General features: G+C 45.9%; 2 non-coding genes and 1 pseudogene across 2 annotated transcripts; all 3 read left to right on the top strand.

Moving 5' to 3' along the window:
• Nucleotides 1–8,539: 8,539 nt before the first annotated feature.
• On the top strand, nucleotides 8,540–8,729 carry LOC122923628. The gene has a single exon (XR_006387306.1). It is a non-coding gene; the product is annotated as a U2 spliceosomal RNA (small nuclear RNA).
• A 1,079-nt stretch (nucleotides 8,730–9,808) lies between these two features.
• LOC122923635 lies at nucleotides 9,809–9,925 on the top strand (annotated as a pseudogene).
• A 1,524-nt stretch (nucleotides 9,926–11,449) lies between these two features.
• LOC122923633 lies at nucleotides 11,450–11,642 on the top strand. The gene has a single exon (XR_006387309.1). It is a non-coding gene; the product is annotated as a U2 spliceosomal RNA (small nuclear RNA).
• Nucleotides 11,643–13,676: the final 2,034 nt, after the last annotated feature.

The following is a 13,676-nucleotide window of genomic DNA, read 5'->3' as shown; positions in this document are numbered from 1 at the left end:
GACGGCTCCTGGGCGGGAGAGCCGGTTAGGCTCATCAACGTGTACGCCTCCCCTGACAAGAATGAGCGACTGGAGCTTTTCCAGGCCCTCCGACTGCAACTCGCTACCACCAAGACCATAGTGATGGCCGGAGATTTCAACTGCCCGATCGAAGAGGACGGAAGAAGCTCCAGCACTACAAGCAGGCTCGACATCACTTCCAAGCTGCTCATCAAGATGGTGACCGAAGCATCCTTACAGGACGTTGTGGGATCCATGGGGAAAGGCTCCATTAACTATACGTGGTGCCGACCCATGGCTCGCTCCGTTCTAGGAATGACTTTGTGTTCACCTCTCGGGCAGTCAGGCTGTGTAGGCACTCTATGGTCCCTTGCTTCTTCTGCGATCACAGGGCCATTCAGGTCCAGTGTACCCTAGGCACAGGGTTCCCCCCCGGCCGAGGGTCCTGGAAACTGAACTGCACCCTGCTGAATCGCGAGGACGTGCTTGCGGAACTTAGAGAGGTCTACACGGCCTGGCGGAACGTCAAATGCTTGTTTCAACGGACTAGCGACTGGTGGGAGTATGTTAAAGTCCAGTTTCGTTGTTTCTTTCAGGATAAGCAACAACATCAGGCGTGTGAGAAGAAGAAGGCCTTCAGAGCACTGCAACGTGAGTTGCGGTCCCTGCAAGACCTTCACCGGTGCGGCTGGAAGGTTAGAGAGGAGCTGGAGGAAGCCAAAAAGAGCCTGAAAAGGCACTTTGAGGAGGAATCCAGGCAAATCGTCTTCCGTTCCAAAGTGGAAAACCTGGAGAAGGGTGAGAAGTGTAACTCGTTCTTTTTCAGGAAACTCCACGCCGGCCACACGCCCCTGAACGAACTCCGAGACAAAGACGGCAACATACGTTCGGGGAAGGAGGAAGTAATGGGAGTCGTCACAGACTTCTACAGCGACCTCTACTCCCTGAAGAACACCGACCAGAAGGCCGCCGATAAATTCCTGTCAGGTATCACTAACCATCTTGATCCGGCAGATGCGGAGGCCATGGATGACCCTCTGACGGTGGGGGAGGTGCTCTCTGCCGCTAGATCCTTTAGGTCCGGCAGGACCCCGGGCAGTGACGGCCTCCCAGCGGAGCTCTATGTAGCGCTGGGGGACCTGATCTGTCCGGACCTGTTGGAACTCTATGAGGAGATGGTGGTGGAGGGTACAATGCCCCATCCCTGAAGGAAGGAATGATCACGATCCTGTATAAGCGGAAGGGGGAGAGATGTGACCTGAAAAACTGGCGTCCCATCTCTCTCCTGAACGTGGACTACAAGATCCTCGCCAAGGTACTGGCCAACCGGCTGAAGGTCGTCATCGGCGGAATCGTCCACCCGGACCAGACCTGCGGCATCCCCGGCCGCAGGATCGCAGACAGCCTCGCTCTTGTGAGAAACACGGTGCACTACATCCAGGACCGCCGTGTTCATGCCGCCCTGGTCAGCCTGGACCAGGAGAAGGCATTCGACCGGGTCTCTCATGAGTTTATGGGCAAGGCGCTGCGCAGGCTAGGTCTAGGCAGGAGGTTCTGTTCTTTTGTTGACCTAATGTACCTTGATATTTGCAGCACGGTGTTGGTGAACGGTTGGAAGACTGACCCCTTCCCTGTCCTCTCTGGGGTCAGACAAGGCTGCCCTCTTTTACCTCTCCTTTTTATTTGCTTTATAGAATCCTTCGCGGAGGCTATCCGCCAGAATGGGGAGATCAGAGGGATCACCGCACCGGTACCAGAACACTACGAGGCCAAGTGCTCGCTGTACATGGACGACGTGACCATCTTCTGCGCTGACAGGCGTTTGGTGACTGCACTCGTCCAGACCTGCGAGGAGTTCGGACAAGCTTCAGGGGCCAAAGTCAACTGCGGCAAGTCAGAGGCCATGCTCTTCAGGGACTGGCAACTGGCTTTTTCTGCCCCCTTTCCATTCAACATCAAATCAGACTTCATCAAAATCCTCGGAGTCTGGTTTGGGAAGGAAGGCGCAGCCCTCAAGTCTTGGGAAGAACGCTTGGCCAAGGTGAATCAAAGAATCGGATTGTGGAGCCTTAGACACCTCACGATTGAAGGGAAAGCACTCGTCCTGCGGAATGAAGTTTTGCCAGTGCTCCAATTCACCGCACAGGCATGGCCCCCTCTTGCCACCGTTTCCAGGGCCATCACCAGGACAGTGTTTCGCTTCATCTGGGGATCTAAGATGGACAGAGTGAAACGAGCCATCATGTACAAAGAGCCCCGCAAGGGCGGAAAGGGCATTCCGGACCTGCCCACTTTACTGCGGATCGCCTTTGTTTGTGACAGCGTTCGTCGGACTCTGAGAACTGCTAACGGCTCTGCGAGCAAGGCTATGTCCCGCTTTTTCCTCCTGCCTCTCTGGAGGGGCATGGGCTGGGACAAGTGGGACAGCTCCATCCCTTACAACTGGCACGCTCCCTGGTTCTACGGGGACGTCGTCAGGTTTGTGAGGGAACACCAACTGGAGGGCCTCAAACCCGACTTGTGGAAGCCAAAAACTATCCACAAGCTCATCAGAGCAAAGGACGTGGTGGAGTCTATTCCAGGGATCCAAGACGACACCGTAGAGACAGTTTGGACTAATGTGTCGTCAAACAGGTTGACCAACGGGCATAAGGACTTGTCATGGATGGCCATTCAGGGCGGACTGCCCATCCGGTCATTCATGCATGCCCGCAATCTGTGCAAAACCAGGTACTGCCCCAGGTGCCCTTTCGTGGAGGAAACATCTTATCACCTGTTTTGGGAGTGCCCCTTTGCACAGCGCCTGTTGGACGCCCTGGAACATGAACTCAAAGACTCTGTACCCAGGAACAGCCTGCAATGCACTTCGGTGCTGTATGGACTATTTCCTGGGATTCATACTGTTGGAGCCATCCAGGAGGCCTGGCGCCTTATGAACTGTTTTAAGGACGCTATTTGGTTTGCTAGGAACCGGCTCATCCTCAGGAGGGAGAACAAGTCTGTCCTGGACTGCCGCAGACTTATCCATAGTCTGTTGCGGGACTACAACATCTCGGACGTTGACGAAGAAGAAGAGGACTAAACCCCTCTCCTTCCCCCCTCTCCCCCCGTTTGTATTTGTCCTCTCAAAAAAGCTTCGGGCATGTGATTCCCCCTCCCTACCCCCTCCTTCCCACTTCCTCTCCCCTCATCACTGTCTAAATGCTTTTGTTGGGAGGTTTTTGTGATTGAATAGGTATGCTAGTGTAGCATCCATTGCGATGTATAGTGTAGGGTAGCCTGTGCTTTACATAACAATGCCATGCTCGCAAAGACGAATACGTGTAATTTTTTATGTACTGATTCATGGCCTGTGCTGCGACACAGTACTAACGTATGTATGACGAATGATTGTAATAAAGGTGTTTCCTGCTTGCTTGCTTGGTCTGGTCTAAGGTGCTTGGGGTACCCGGCTGCTCGGCCTGGGGGGATCGTTCGGGTTTATAGCCCGGACTTCACCCCCCTGCTGCTATTGGGCATTCGGATTAGTCCCCAAGCAACGAGAAGGCGATCTGTGAGAGGTGAGGCGAGTGATGGCTGGTTCACCTAACGCACCAAATACAGTTCGGCTGTTTATTTCAGAGGAGAAGAGACGGGAGTATGGAGTTCTTCACGTTCAACAGGACGTTTTGGAAGGAGTACTGAAGATGCCCCACGATTCCATCTTCTGTCTGCAGGCGTTCCCACAACAAGGGTTTTACGATGTTTCCTTCTATACGGGGAGTGACATGCGGACCTGTTACCTGAGGAGTCGAGAGTTTGCTGACCGGCCGGAGCTGCAGGGGATTCGTTTTGTTGCCCATGAGACCAAGGAGCGGGTTCCTTTGTTGATCCACATGTACAATCCTTTTGTGACGGATGAGGAGGTTCTGGCCTTCCTCAGGAGGTACTGTTCTTTTATTTGAGGAGTGGAGAGGAAGAAGAACATTCTTGGGACTTTTAATGGAATGAGGAGAGTCTGGGTGGAGCTCCGCCAGGACCCTAACGGGATAGGTGGGTTGTCTCATCCCCCCCAGAATTTCTCCATAGGTACAAATCGGGGATATCTCCGTTACCCCAGCCAACCGGATTTCTGCAGAAACTGCTTTGGGTTTGGCCATACAAAAGAAGGATGTGACAAAGGGCCAGTATGCAGGAACTGTCTGGAGCCAGGTCATGTGGCCTATGAGTGTGATAGAGGCCGCAAATGCCATCTGTGCGGCTCTGGGTTACACCTGGCCAGACAATGCCCGACTCTGAATGAGGAAACTGTGGGACAGGCACCTGGTGAGACAAGCCAAGCTAGGACTTACGCTGCAGTCGTGAGGAGTGACCCCCTTCCTCTTCCTCCCCCTGATGTGGAGCCGGTTTCAGTGGAGGATCCCACCGGTCTCCAGGAGATGGAGGAGGTTGCCCCGGAGGCAGTACTCGACCTGTTAAGGGGAGAATGCTTTGGTTCCTAAAGAGTCTGAGGTTCCAGTCGATTCTGGTGAAATGGTAGTGGATAAGGCGAGCTTAAAAAGGAAACCAGAAGACGATAGTCCTATTCCACTGAGTCAGAGAATTGATGAGTTTGAGAGTACGGGGGAAGGGGATGATGGAGACACTATTCCCCCCATTGACTCGGACTCCTCTACTTCTTCTTTGGGTGCAAGTTACTTGGAAAAATCTGTTGTTAAAAAATTTGCATCAAATTTACACTTTCAAAAGAGTATACAGGACATAATTAAAGAGCACCCTGACATAGAGCCTGCAGAGACCTCGGGGCCTCCGGCACCAAAAAACAGCAAAAGTAAAGGGAAAAGTATTCCGGTGAAGAAAAAGTAGAAATGTTGGATGTGTTACGAGGTTTTCTATTTTTTTCCTTAAATCATAATGTGATATGCAATTAACTTTGGGTTCCTTAAATGTGAGGAGCATTTGCTCAGCAGTGCGGAGAACTGCAATTTTTTAAATAATTTCTGGATATTCGTTTGACATTTTATGTTTGCAGGAATGTAACTTACAGGAAGAACCTGGAATTGCTGAATGGTCCGGAGGGAAGGCAGTGTGGTCTGTATCACAAGGGAGATGTGAAGGGGTTGGAGTGTTATTTAAGGGGAATGACTTTAACGTGCAAGAAGTATTTCATGTAGTCCAGGGGAGGGTGTTATTAGTATATTTTGAATATAGAGGTGAAAATTATAGGTTATTTAATGTGTATGCGCCGACAGGAAGGAGAGGGGGGAGGTGTTCGAGAAACTATATTTCTTTCTGGGGGGGAGGGACAAAACCTTTTTAGTAGGGGACTTTAATTGCACAATAGGTGCTGGGGAGAGAAGTAATGTACAAGGTGGTGGGAATAGTGGGATGGATAGTACAGGGAAACAATAAAAATAATTAATTGGTCTATTTGATTTTCAGGATGCTTTTAGAGTTAAAAATGATGGTTCTATAGTATATACTTATTTTAGTAATACTGGGAATGTGTCTTCAAGGATTGATTTTGTTTTTGTTTCCAGATCCATTTCCGTTTTGAACTTTAAGAGGAGGAGGGTTCCTTTCACGGATCATGCCTGGATTGAATGTGTGGTGAGCAATGGTGGTAGGTATGAGTATGGAAAGGGTGTATGGAAGTTGAATGTGTCTCTGTTGAAGGATGAGTGTATTTGTGAACAGTATAGAGAATGGTTGAGAATTTGGGAACTGAGGAAGGATGAATTTTATAGTGTGTCTGAGTGGTGGGATTGGGTGAAACAGGAAACTAAAAGGTTTTTTATAAAGAAAGGATGTGAGAAGGCAAGGAAGAAGAGGGAAGAGTATGAAAGGTGGCAAAGAAGATTGGATTATTTGTATGAAGTGAAGCGTTTAGGTATGAATGTGGAGCGTGAGATAGAGGAAACTAAAGAGAATGTAAGGAGATGCTTGGATGAGAGGGGAAAGAGAATTATTGCACAAGCAAGAGTGGAAGTTAAGGAAAAAGATGAGAAGTGTACCAAATTTTTCTTCAAAAAGGCGTTTAATAAAAAGACAGAAATGGTGAGTGTGTTTAGAGAGGATGGGGTGGAAGTGGTGAAAAAGGATGAGGTGTTGGATGAGGTGTGGAAGTTTTATTCTGAGTTATTTTCGGAGAAAAATCGTGACCACAGTTTGGAAGAGGAATGCTTAAGTTATGTGGATGGGAATTTGAATTGTGTGGATAAGGATTTTTTGAGTAGTGATGTAAGGAAAAGTGAGATAGAAGATGCAGTGAATGGAATGAAGAAAGGGAAGGTAGCTGGGAGTGATGGTTTGCCTGTAGAGTTTTATTGTACGTTTTGGAATGAGATTGGAGACTATGTGTGGAATGTTTGTAAGGAGGTGTTAGAAAGGGGAAACTTAACTAAAAGTATGAAAGAAAGTATAATTGTGTTGTTATTCAAAAAAGGAGAGAAGAGATATTTAAAAAATTGGAGGCCGATAGCGCTCTTGAATTGCGACTATAAAATCATTGCAAAATGAATAGCAAACAGGTTTAAGAGTGTGGTAGAATGCATGGTGGGTGAAGAACAAATGTGTGCGGTACCAGGTAGGAGAATTTCAGAGTGTCTGTTAGGTTTGAGGGATGTGTTGTATGATTGCAAAAGTAGGAAGCAAGGTGTGGCTGTTGTTGCGGTTGATTTTGAAAAAGCATATGATAGAGTAGTGCATGATTTTATGTTTAAAATTTTGGAGAGAATGGGAGTGCCTGGGAGAATGATTAATTTGATTAGATGTTTGTATGCAGGGATTGGGAGCAGGATTCAAGTGAATGGTTTTCTAAGTAAGAATGTGTGTGTTAGATCTGGGGTGAGGCAGGGGTGTCCGTTATCACCAATATTATTTATTTGCGTGATTGAGCCGTTGTTAGGGATGTTTAGGCGGGACAAGGTGATGAGGGGAGTGGAGATTCCGGGGAGTAGAGGTAAGGATGTGCGTGTGATTGGGTATATGGATGACGTGACGGTAGTATGTAAGTCAATGGCAGCAGTAAGAAGGTCAAAGTTATTGAGTGAGTGTTTTTGTTTGATGAGTGGTTTTAAGTTAAATGTTGATAAAAGTGAGTGTAAGTTTTTTGGAGATTGGAGAGAGAATGATATATGTGTATGGCCGGTGTGAGAGGGGGGTATGGAAATACTAGGTGTTATATTTGATGAGGATTTGTATGGAAAAGAGAGTTGGGAGAGGGCAGCTGTTAGGATACAAAACAAGATAAACTTTTGGTCTACTAGGACTTTGTCTATGGAAGGTAGGGTATTAGTTATTAAATCAGTTATTTTACCCATTTTGTTATATATTAATTATGTTTTTCCCCCACCAGATCGGGGTCTGGCAAAAATGATCAGGATGTTTTTTTGTTTCTTTTGGAATTCGAAAGCAGAGAAATTGAAACGTGAAAAAGTGGTGAAAAAGAGAGTGGATGGTGGGAAAGGTTTGATGAATATTGAAAGGTTCTTGGCAGTTAAGTATGTGAGTTTTTGTGTAACTGTTAGTATGAAAGAAAATGTGTATGGTTGCATGTTGAGATATTTGGCTGGTAGAGTGTTGGTAAAGTATAAATTGATGGGGACGGATTTAAGAGTGCCAATAAGTTTTGACGCTCCGTGGTTTTATGTAAGGGTGGAGAGGTGTATTAGGAGGAATGAACTGATGGATGTGAGTAAGCAGGACAGGTGTGAAAGTAGAAAAGTTATAGAGAAATTGGAAGCTAGAGAGACTGTGGAGTGGTTTGACAGAAAATGAGAGTAAGCGTGTATGGAAGAATGTGTGCAATAAGGAATTAACAAATAGGCAAAAGGATATGGCATGGGCAGTAACTCATAAGTGTCTGCCAACAAGAGAGTTACAACACAGGAGAGGGATTATAGATAGGGAAGTGTGTCCAAGGTTTGGATGTGAAGGGTGTGAGAATTATGTACATCTACTTTGGTATTGTGAGTTTGCAAAGAGTGTTTGGGGAAGAATGGGTAAATTGGTGAAAGGATTGACTGGGGTTGAAGTAATAACTTTTTATATGATGATGTATGGTTTGTGTGGGATAAGTAGAGAAAAAGCAAGAGTGTTGTGGTTTGTTGTTAATTGTGTGAAAGAGGTTCTATGGGATGTACGTAATATTTTAGTGTTCAGAAAGGATGAGGTTGCGGTGGATGAATGTTTGGGCATGATCCGAAGTAAGTTGTTTCTTTATGTACTTTGTGATAGGGAAAGGATGGGTACAGTAGACGCTGAAGGCGTCTGGAAGTTCAAAAAATGGCGGTTCTGGTTATGATAAGTAATTATTTTCTTTCTTTCAGAAAAGGAAGTTATCAGAAGTTAAAGAATGATTAAATTCAATGTTTCTTTTTGTGTGATTAGGTGGGAGATGGGGTGTGGTATGATAAGTCTTGATATATAAAAGGTTTATGTTGTTGTATTATTGTTTGATTTTATGAATTTGTTTATGTTGTGTTTTTGTAGAGCCTAAAATGTAGGCCATACTGATATTTTTGTACTGTATTATGACATGGTTTATGTTGTGTATTTTGTTACTTTTCAATAAAAAATAAAAAATAAAAAATAATCTGTTCTTATCAGTTTAATATCTGATACGTCCCCTATCTGGGGACCATATATTAAATGGATTTTTTCGAACAGGGAGATGGAAAAAGAGCTTGCTCTGTCCACTCCACGCATTGACCTGGTATTGCAGTACCTCCAGGACCGGTGCACCCTTTCTATTCCAGTATAAAAAAACAGAATGAAATTGAGTGATGGATGTCAAGGATCCTTCCAGCAAGCAAGTGGAAAGTTGCTGTGCCCTGCCTCAGCAGTCCTGCACTTCAGCTTCTCCTTCCTCTGTGAGGGTTTTGCTGTGCTGCTTTCTGCATCCCTGGTGCTGCTGCATCTAGCCTGTCAATATGTTAATTGCATCACCTATGTGTGGGTTTGTTCCAGCACCAAGCAACCCAGCCAGCCAGTCACCTCTCCTCCTCACAGTCCAAATCCAATTAAGATTGATGGCTTAATTGTTGTGTTAATTGGCTTATCACCTGAATGAAGTGTTAGGATATCTATCACCTGAATGCAGTTTTTGGACCTCCCTCCACTCTGTGCACCCCTGTTTTGATTTGGGCCTGTTGTGCACACCTGGGCAGTCTGCTGAGTTGTTCCTTTGAATTGACCCTTTTGTAGCAAGTTTGCTTGATGTAACCAATTTAGTTTTCCAAGTTCTTTATTAAATAAGTAAAGTTTGTTTGCCTGTGTCTCCCTCTTGTGGATCTATTAAACTGGATGACTTGTAGGTAGGCTAAAATGTAGTCCAGCACTTCCTATGTATCAGCAATAGCTGGACCTACCTTGTCTGGCCAATGGAGGGAACACTGCACATGTCACAAGAGGCCTGTCAGGTCAGAGGTCAAGTAAGGTTAGGTCACTGGATGACATCACAAGGGCTCTGACGGAACACTCAACAATGGGGCCGTGACATCACAATCAACAATGCATAGATACCTTTTTTTTTTCTCTCACTACTCTCCATTGACTTCTTATCGGTCATTCTGCTTTGCGCGCTCTGGCACCAGGATTTTCGTGCGAAGAAAAGGCGTGACCAAAAGTGGTGGGCAGAGCTATGCAGATCCGAAAAACACTAAGTGGAGCATGCTGTTGATTTCAGAGCGTAGGACGCACGTTTTCCCTGGTTTGTGAGAGAAAGAAGCCTCCCGGACTGTGTTTGGTGCTGAGGCCTATAGACTGTTGCCTTGAGAAGTGCTCTGCGTTTGGGAACAGCGGCCCCGTTGTCGAGGCCGAGCGGGTTATCGCTTCTCGGCCTTTTGGCTAAGATCAAGTGTAGTATCGAGAGGTGCTGTCTTGGTCTTGGCCTGAGGTGCCCCGGGTACCCGGACCCTCGGCCTCTGGCGGAAGCCATAGTTTATAGCTGCGGTGGAAGCCAGTGCTGCTATTGGGGGAACGGCTTAGTCCCGGGGCAACGGGGAGCGATCACACGCCTGCTACTTTGTGGTGGGGCGTTCATCAGCTCCTGAAAACGCGGTTTTCGATAGGACCATGGCTGAAATGGCAGGAATCGAGGCACAGAGGCCGAATTTGGAAGAGATACCAGCATTTGAGAGAGTCAAGAACTGCGTTCGGTTTATTCTGCTGGACTTACAGAAAAAGGAACAAGGGCTTGTCTTCATGGTGGAGGAACTTTTACTCGGCCTTGTTAAGGTACGAAAGGAACTTATATTATCGATGTTGGATTTTCCTAGACGTGGGATATATGACGTGGTTTTTGTGACAGAAGATGTGTGTGCGGAGGTCTTGAAAAGACTGGAATGTTCTAGGCTTAGCCCTGTTTTAGATGGGGTGAAATTTATACCGCATTTTCCAAGACGTGAGAGAATCGTAACTGTAAGAATGTATAGCCCTTATGTCCCGGAGGAAGACATTATTGTTTTTTTGTCAAGATTCTGTGATGAAGTCATTCAAGGTGGAAAAGTGTTAAATAAGTATAGCATTTGGTCCACGAAGTGGAAGTTCGTGGTAAAATTTAAGGAAAGCCTTGGAGGAGAAATTCTTTTTCCCCCAAATCGTTTCAGACTGGGTTCTGTTAATGGTGACTTATTCTTTAATGGAATGTCAGTATTCTGCAGAAAATGTAAAAAGTATGGTCACGAGAAAAGTACATGTACTTCACAGTTTTGTTTTAAGTGTGAAGAAGTTGGTCATACAGCAGAAGTTCGTAAAGAAAAGAGGAAGTGTAACTTATGTGGAGATGAGAATCATGTGTATCAGTCTTGTTTAAAAAGGAAAGGAGGAGAAGTAAAAAGGAAAAGAGAAAATGAAGAAAGTCAGAAAAAGGAAGTTCAGATTAAAAGGGTGGTGAAAGATAGTAGGAGGGAAGAAAAAATAGAGAAGGAAAAAAGAGAGGAGGAAAAAAGAGAGGTGGAAGTAGAGGAAGAAGAAGAGGAGGAGTAGGAGTTAGAGGAGTTAGAGGAGGAAGAAGAAGAGGAGGAGGAGGAGGAGGTTGGTTACACATATTTAGACCATGATAAGAAAATGGATGCGGAAATAGAAAAATTAGAGAAGAGTGGTATTGATTTAAACTTATTGTTTAGAAAAGTGAGAATATTACTAGCACAACAAGCCCCCCAATTCTATGAACGTTATAAAGTCCATCCTATTGATCGATCAAGAATGCCCTGTGAGATGTCATCTGGAGATTTAATCCATAAAAAATCTATGACAAGAATGGCATATTATGCTTGGATGGGTGACTTAAAACCAGGTTGAAAGTTTATAAGATAATTTGGACATTTTTGTTGTTGTATTGTCTTGTTGGATGTTTTTAAATGTTTAAAAAAAAAAAAAGGAGAAAATATGGAAAATAAAGAATAAAAAGTATAAAAAAAAGTTGAAAACTGATGATGAAGCGCTATACATAACTTGTTGTAAATACAAATATGTGGCGTCTTCTGACGCTATCAACTAAAAAAAAATCTGTTCTTATCAGTTTAATATCTGATACGTCCCCTATCTGGGGACCATATATTAAATGGATTTTTCGAACAGGGAGATGGAAAAAGAGCTTGCTCTGTCCACTCCACGCATTGACCTGGTATTGCAGTACCTCCAGGACCGGTGCACCCTTTCTATTCCAGTATAAAATAAAACAGAATGAAATTGAGTGATGGATTTCAAGGATCCTTCCAGCAAGCAAGTGGAAAGTTGCTGTGCCCTGCCTCAGCAGTCCTGCACTTCAGCTTCTCCTTCCTCTGTCAGGTTTTTGGTGTGCTGCTTTCTGCATCCCTGGTGCTGCTGCATCTAGCCTGTCAATCTGTTAATTGCATCACCTGTGTGTGGGTTTGTTCCAGCACCAAGCAACCCAGCCAGCCAGTCACCTCTCCTCCTCACAGTCCAAATCCAATTAAGATTGATGGCTTAATTGTTGTGTTAATTGGCTTATCACCTGAATGAAGTGTTAGGATATCTATCACCTGAATGCAGTTTTTGGACCTCCCTCCACTCTGTGCACCCCTGTTTTGATTTGGGCCTGTTGTGCACACCTGGGCAGTCTGCTGAGTTGTTCCTTTGAATTGACCCTTTTGTAGCAAGTTTGCTTGATGTAACCAATTTAGTTTTCCTAGTTCTTTATTAAATAAGTAAAGTTTGTTTGCCTGTGTCTCCCTCTTGTGGATCTATTAAACTGGATGACTTGTAGGTAGGCTAAAATGTAGTCCAGCACTTCCTATGTATCAGCAATAGCTGGACCTACCTTGTCTGGCCAATGGACGGAACACTGCACGTGTCACAAGAGGCCTGTCAGGTCAAAGGTCAAGTAAGGTCAGGTCACTGGATGACATCACAAGGGCCCTGACGGAACACTCAACAATGGGGCAGTGACATCACAATCAACAATGCATACAACCTTTTTTTTTTTTCTTTTTTTTCTTCACACTACTCTCCATTGTCTTCTTAGCGTTCTTTGGCACCAGGAATTGCGTGCGACGAAAAGGCGTGACCAGAAGTTGTGGGCGGAGCTATGCAGATACGAAAAACACAAAGTGGAGCATGCTGTGGATTTCAGAGCGTAGGACGCACGTTTTCCCTGGTTTGTGAGAGAAAGAAGCCTCCCGGACTGTCTCTGCAGCTGGAGCCTGTAGCCTATCGCCTTCACAAGTGTTCTGCATTCAGGACCGCCGGCCTGTAGGGCGAACCCTTTTCTGGTTATCGCTTCTCGGCCTTTTGGCTCAGATCAAGTGTGGTCTGAGTCAGGGGCATCTGAGCTGGCCCCGGCTACTCGGCCTTGGGTGACTTCCTTCAGTGGTTGCATCCATGCTGCTATAGGGTAGTTGGACTAACCCTCGGAATACTAGGAGAACCCCAGCACTCGGCCTTCCTCTCTTCCCTTCTAGGGTTGGGAGGTTGCTGCTATAGGGTGTCTGGACCGATTTCCTAAGAGAAGGCGATAGTTGCGGACAAGGTTTCCTTTGTTGCGGAGCATGGCGGAGGTGCCGTCGACAGCGCCAAATACAGTGCGGCTGTATGTTTCGGAGGACCAGAGGTCGTCGTTTTCGGTTGTGAGGATACAGGCAAAGATTATCGAAGAAACCTTGAAGATGCCTCGGGAGGAGATTTTCTGCGTGCAGGCTTTTCCAGTCAGAGGATTTTATGATGTTTCCTTTGTTTCTCAGGATGCTTTTCGCACTTGCTATGCCAGGAGTCGGGAGCTCATTGACCATCCAGAGCTGAAGGACATTAACTTTGTGGTGACCCAGGAAAGAGAGCAGAAGAGAAGGACCCCGGTGACAGTCCAAATGTACAATCCCTTCATCAAGGAGGAGGAAATTGTCCTATTTCTGCAAAGGTACTGTAAGTACGTATCTCCAGGTGAGAAAAGGAAAAACGTATTAGGAACCTTTAACGGGCTCAGGAGGTACTGGGTGGAGTTCCGTTATGACGAAACAGGGGTAGGTGCGATGATGCACCCCCCACAGATGTTTTCCATTGGCTCAAACAGAGGACATTTATTTTACCCTGGACAACCAGAGTTTTGTCGAAATTGCTTTTCTTTTGGCCATGTTAAAGAGAGCTGTACATCTGGAGTGGTTTGCAGGAACTGTTTTCAGACAGGCCACAGGACTGCAGAGTGTGAGGAGGCGAGAAAGTGCCACTTCTGCAACTCC

This window comes from Bufo gargarizans, unplaced genomic scaffold (genome assembly GCF_014858855.1).
Source record: "Bufo gargarizans isolate SCDJY-AF-19 unplaced genomic scaffold, ASM1485885v1 original_scaffold_1781_pilon, whole genome shotgun sequence".
Lineage (NCBI taxonomy): Eukaryota > Metazoa > Chordata > Amphibia > Anura > Bufonidae > Bufo > Bufo gargarizans.
The sequence above is the reverse complement of the archived record's forward strand: the minus strand, read 5'-3'. Positions and strand labels throughout refer to the sequence as shown.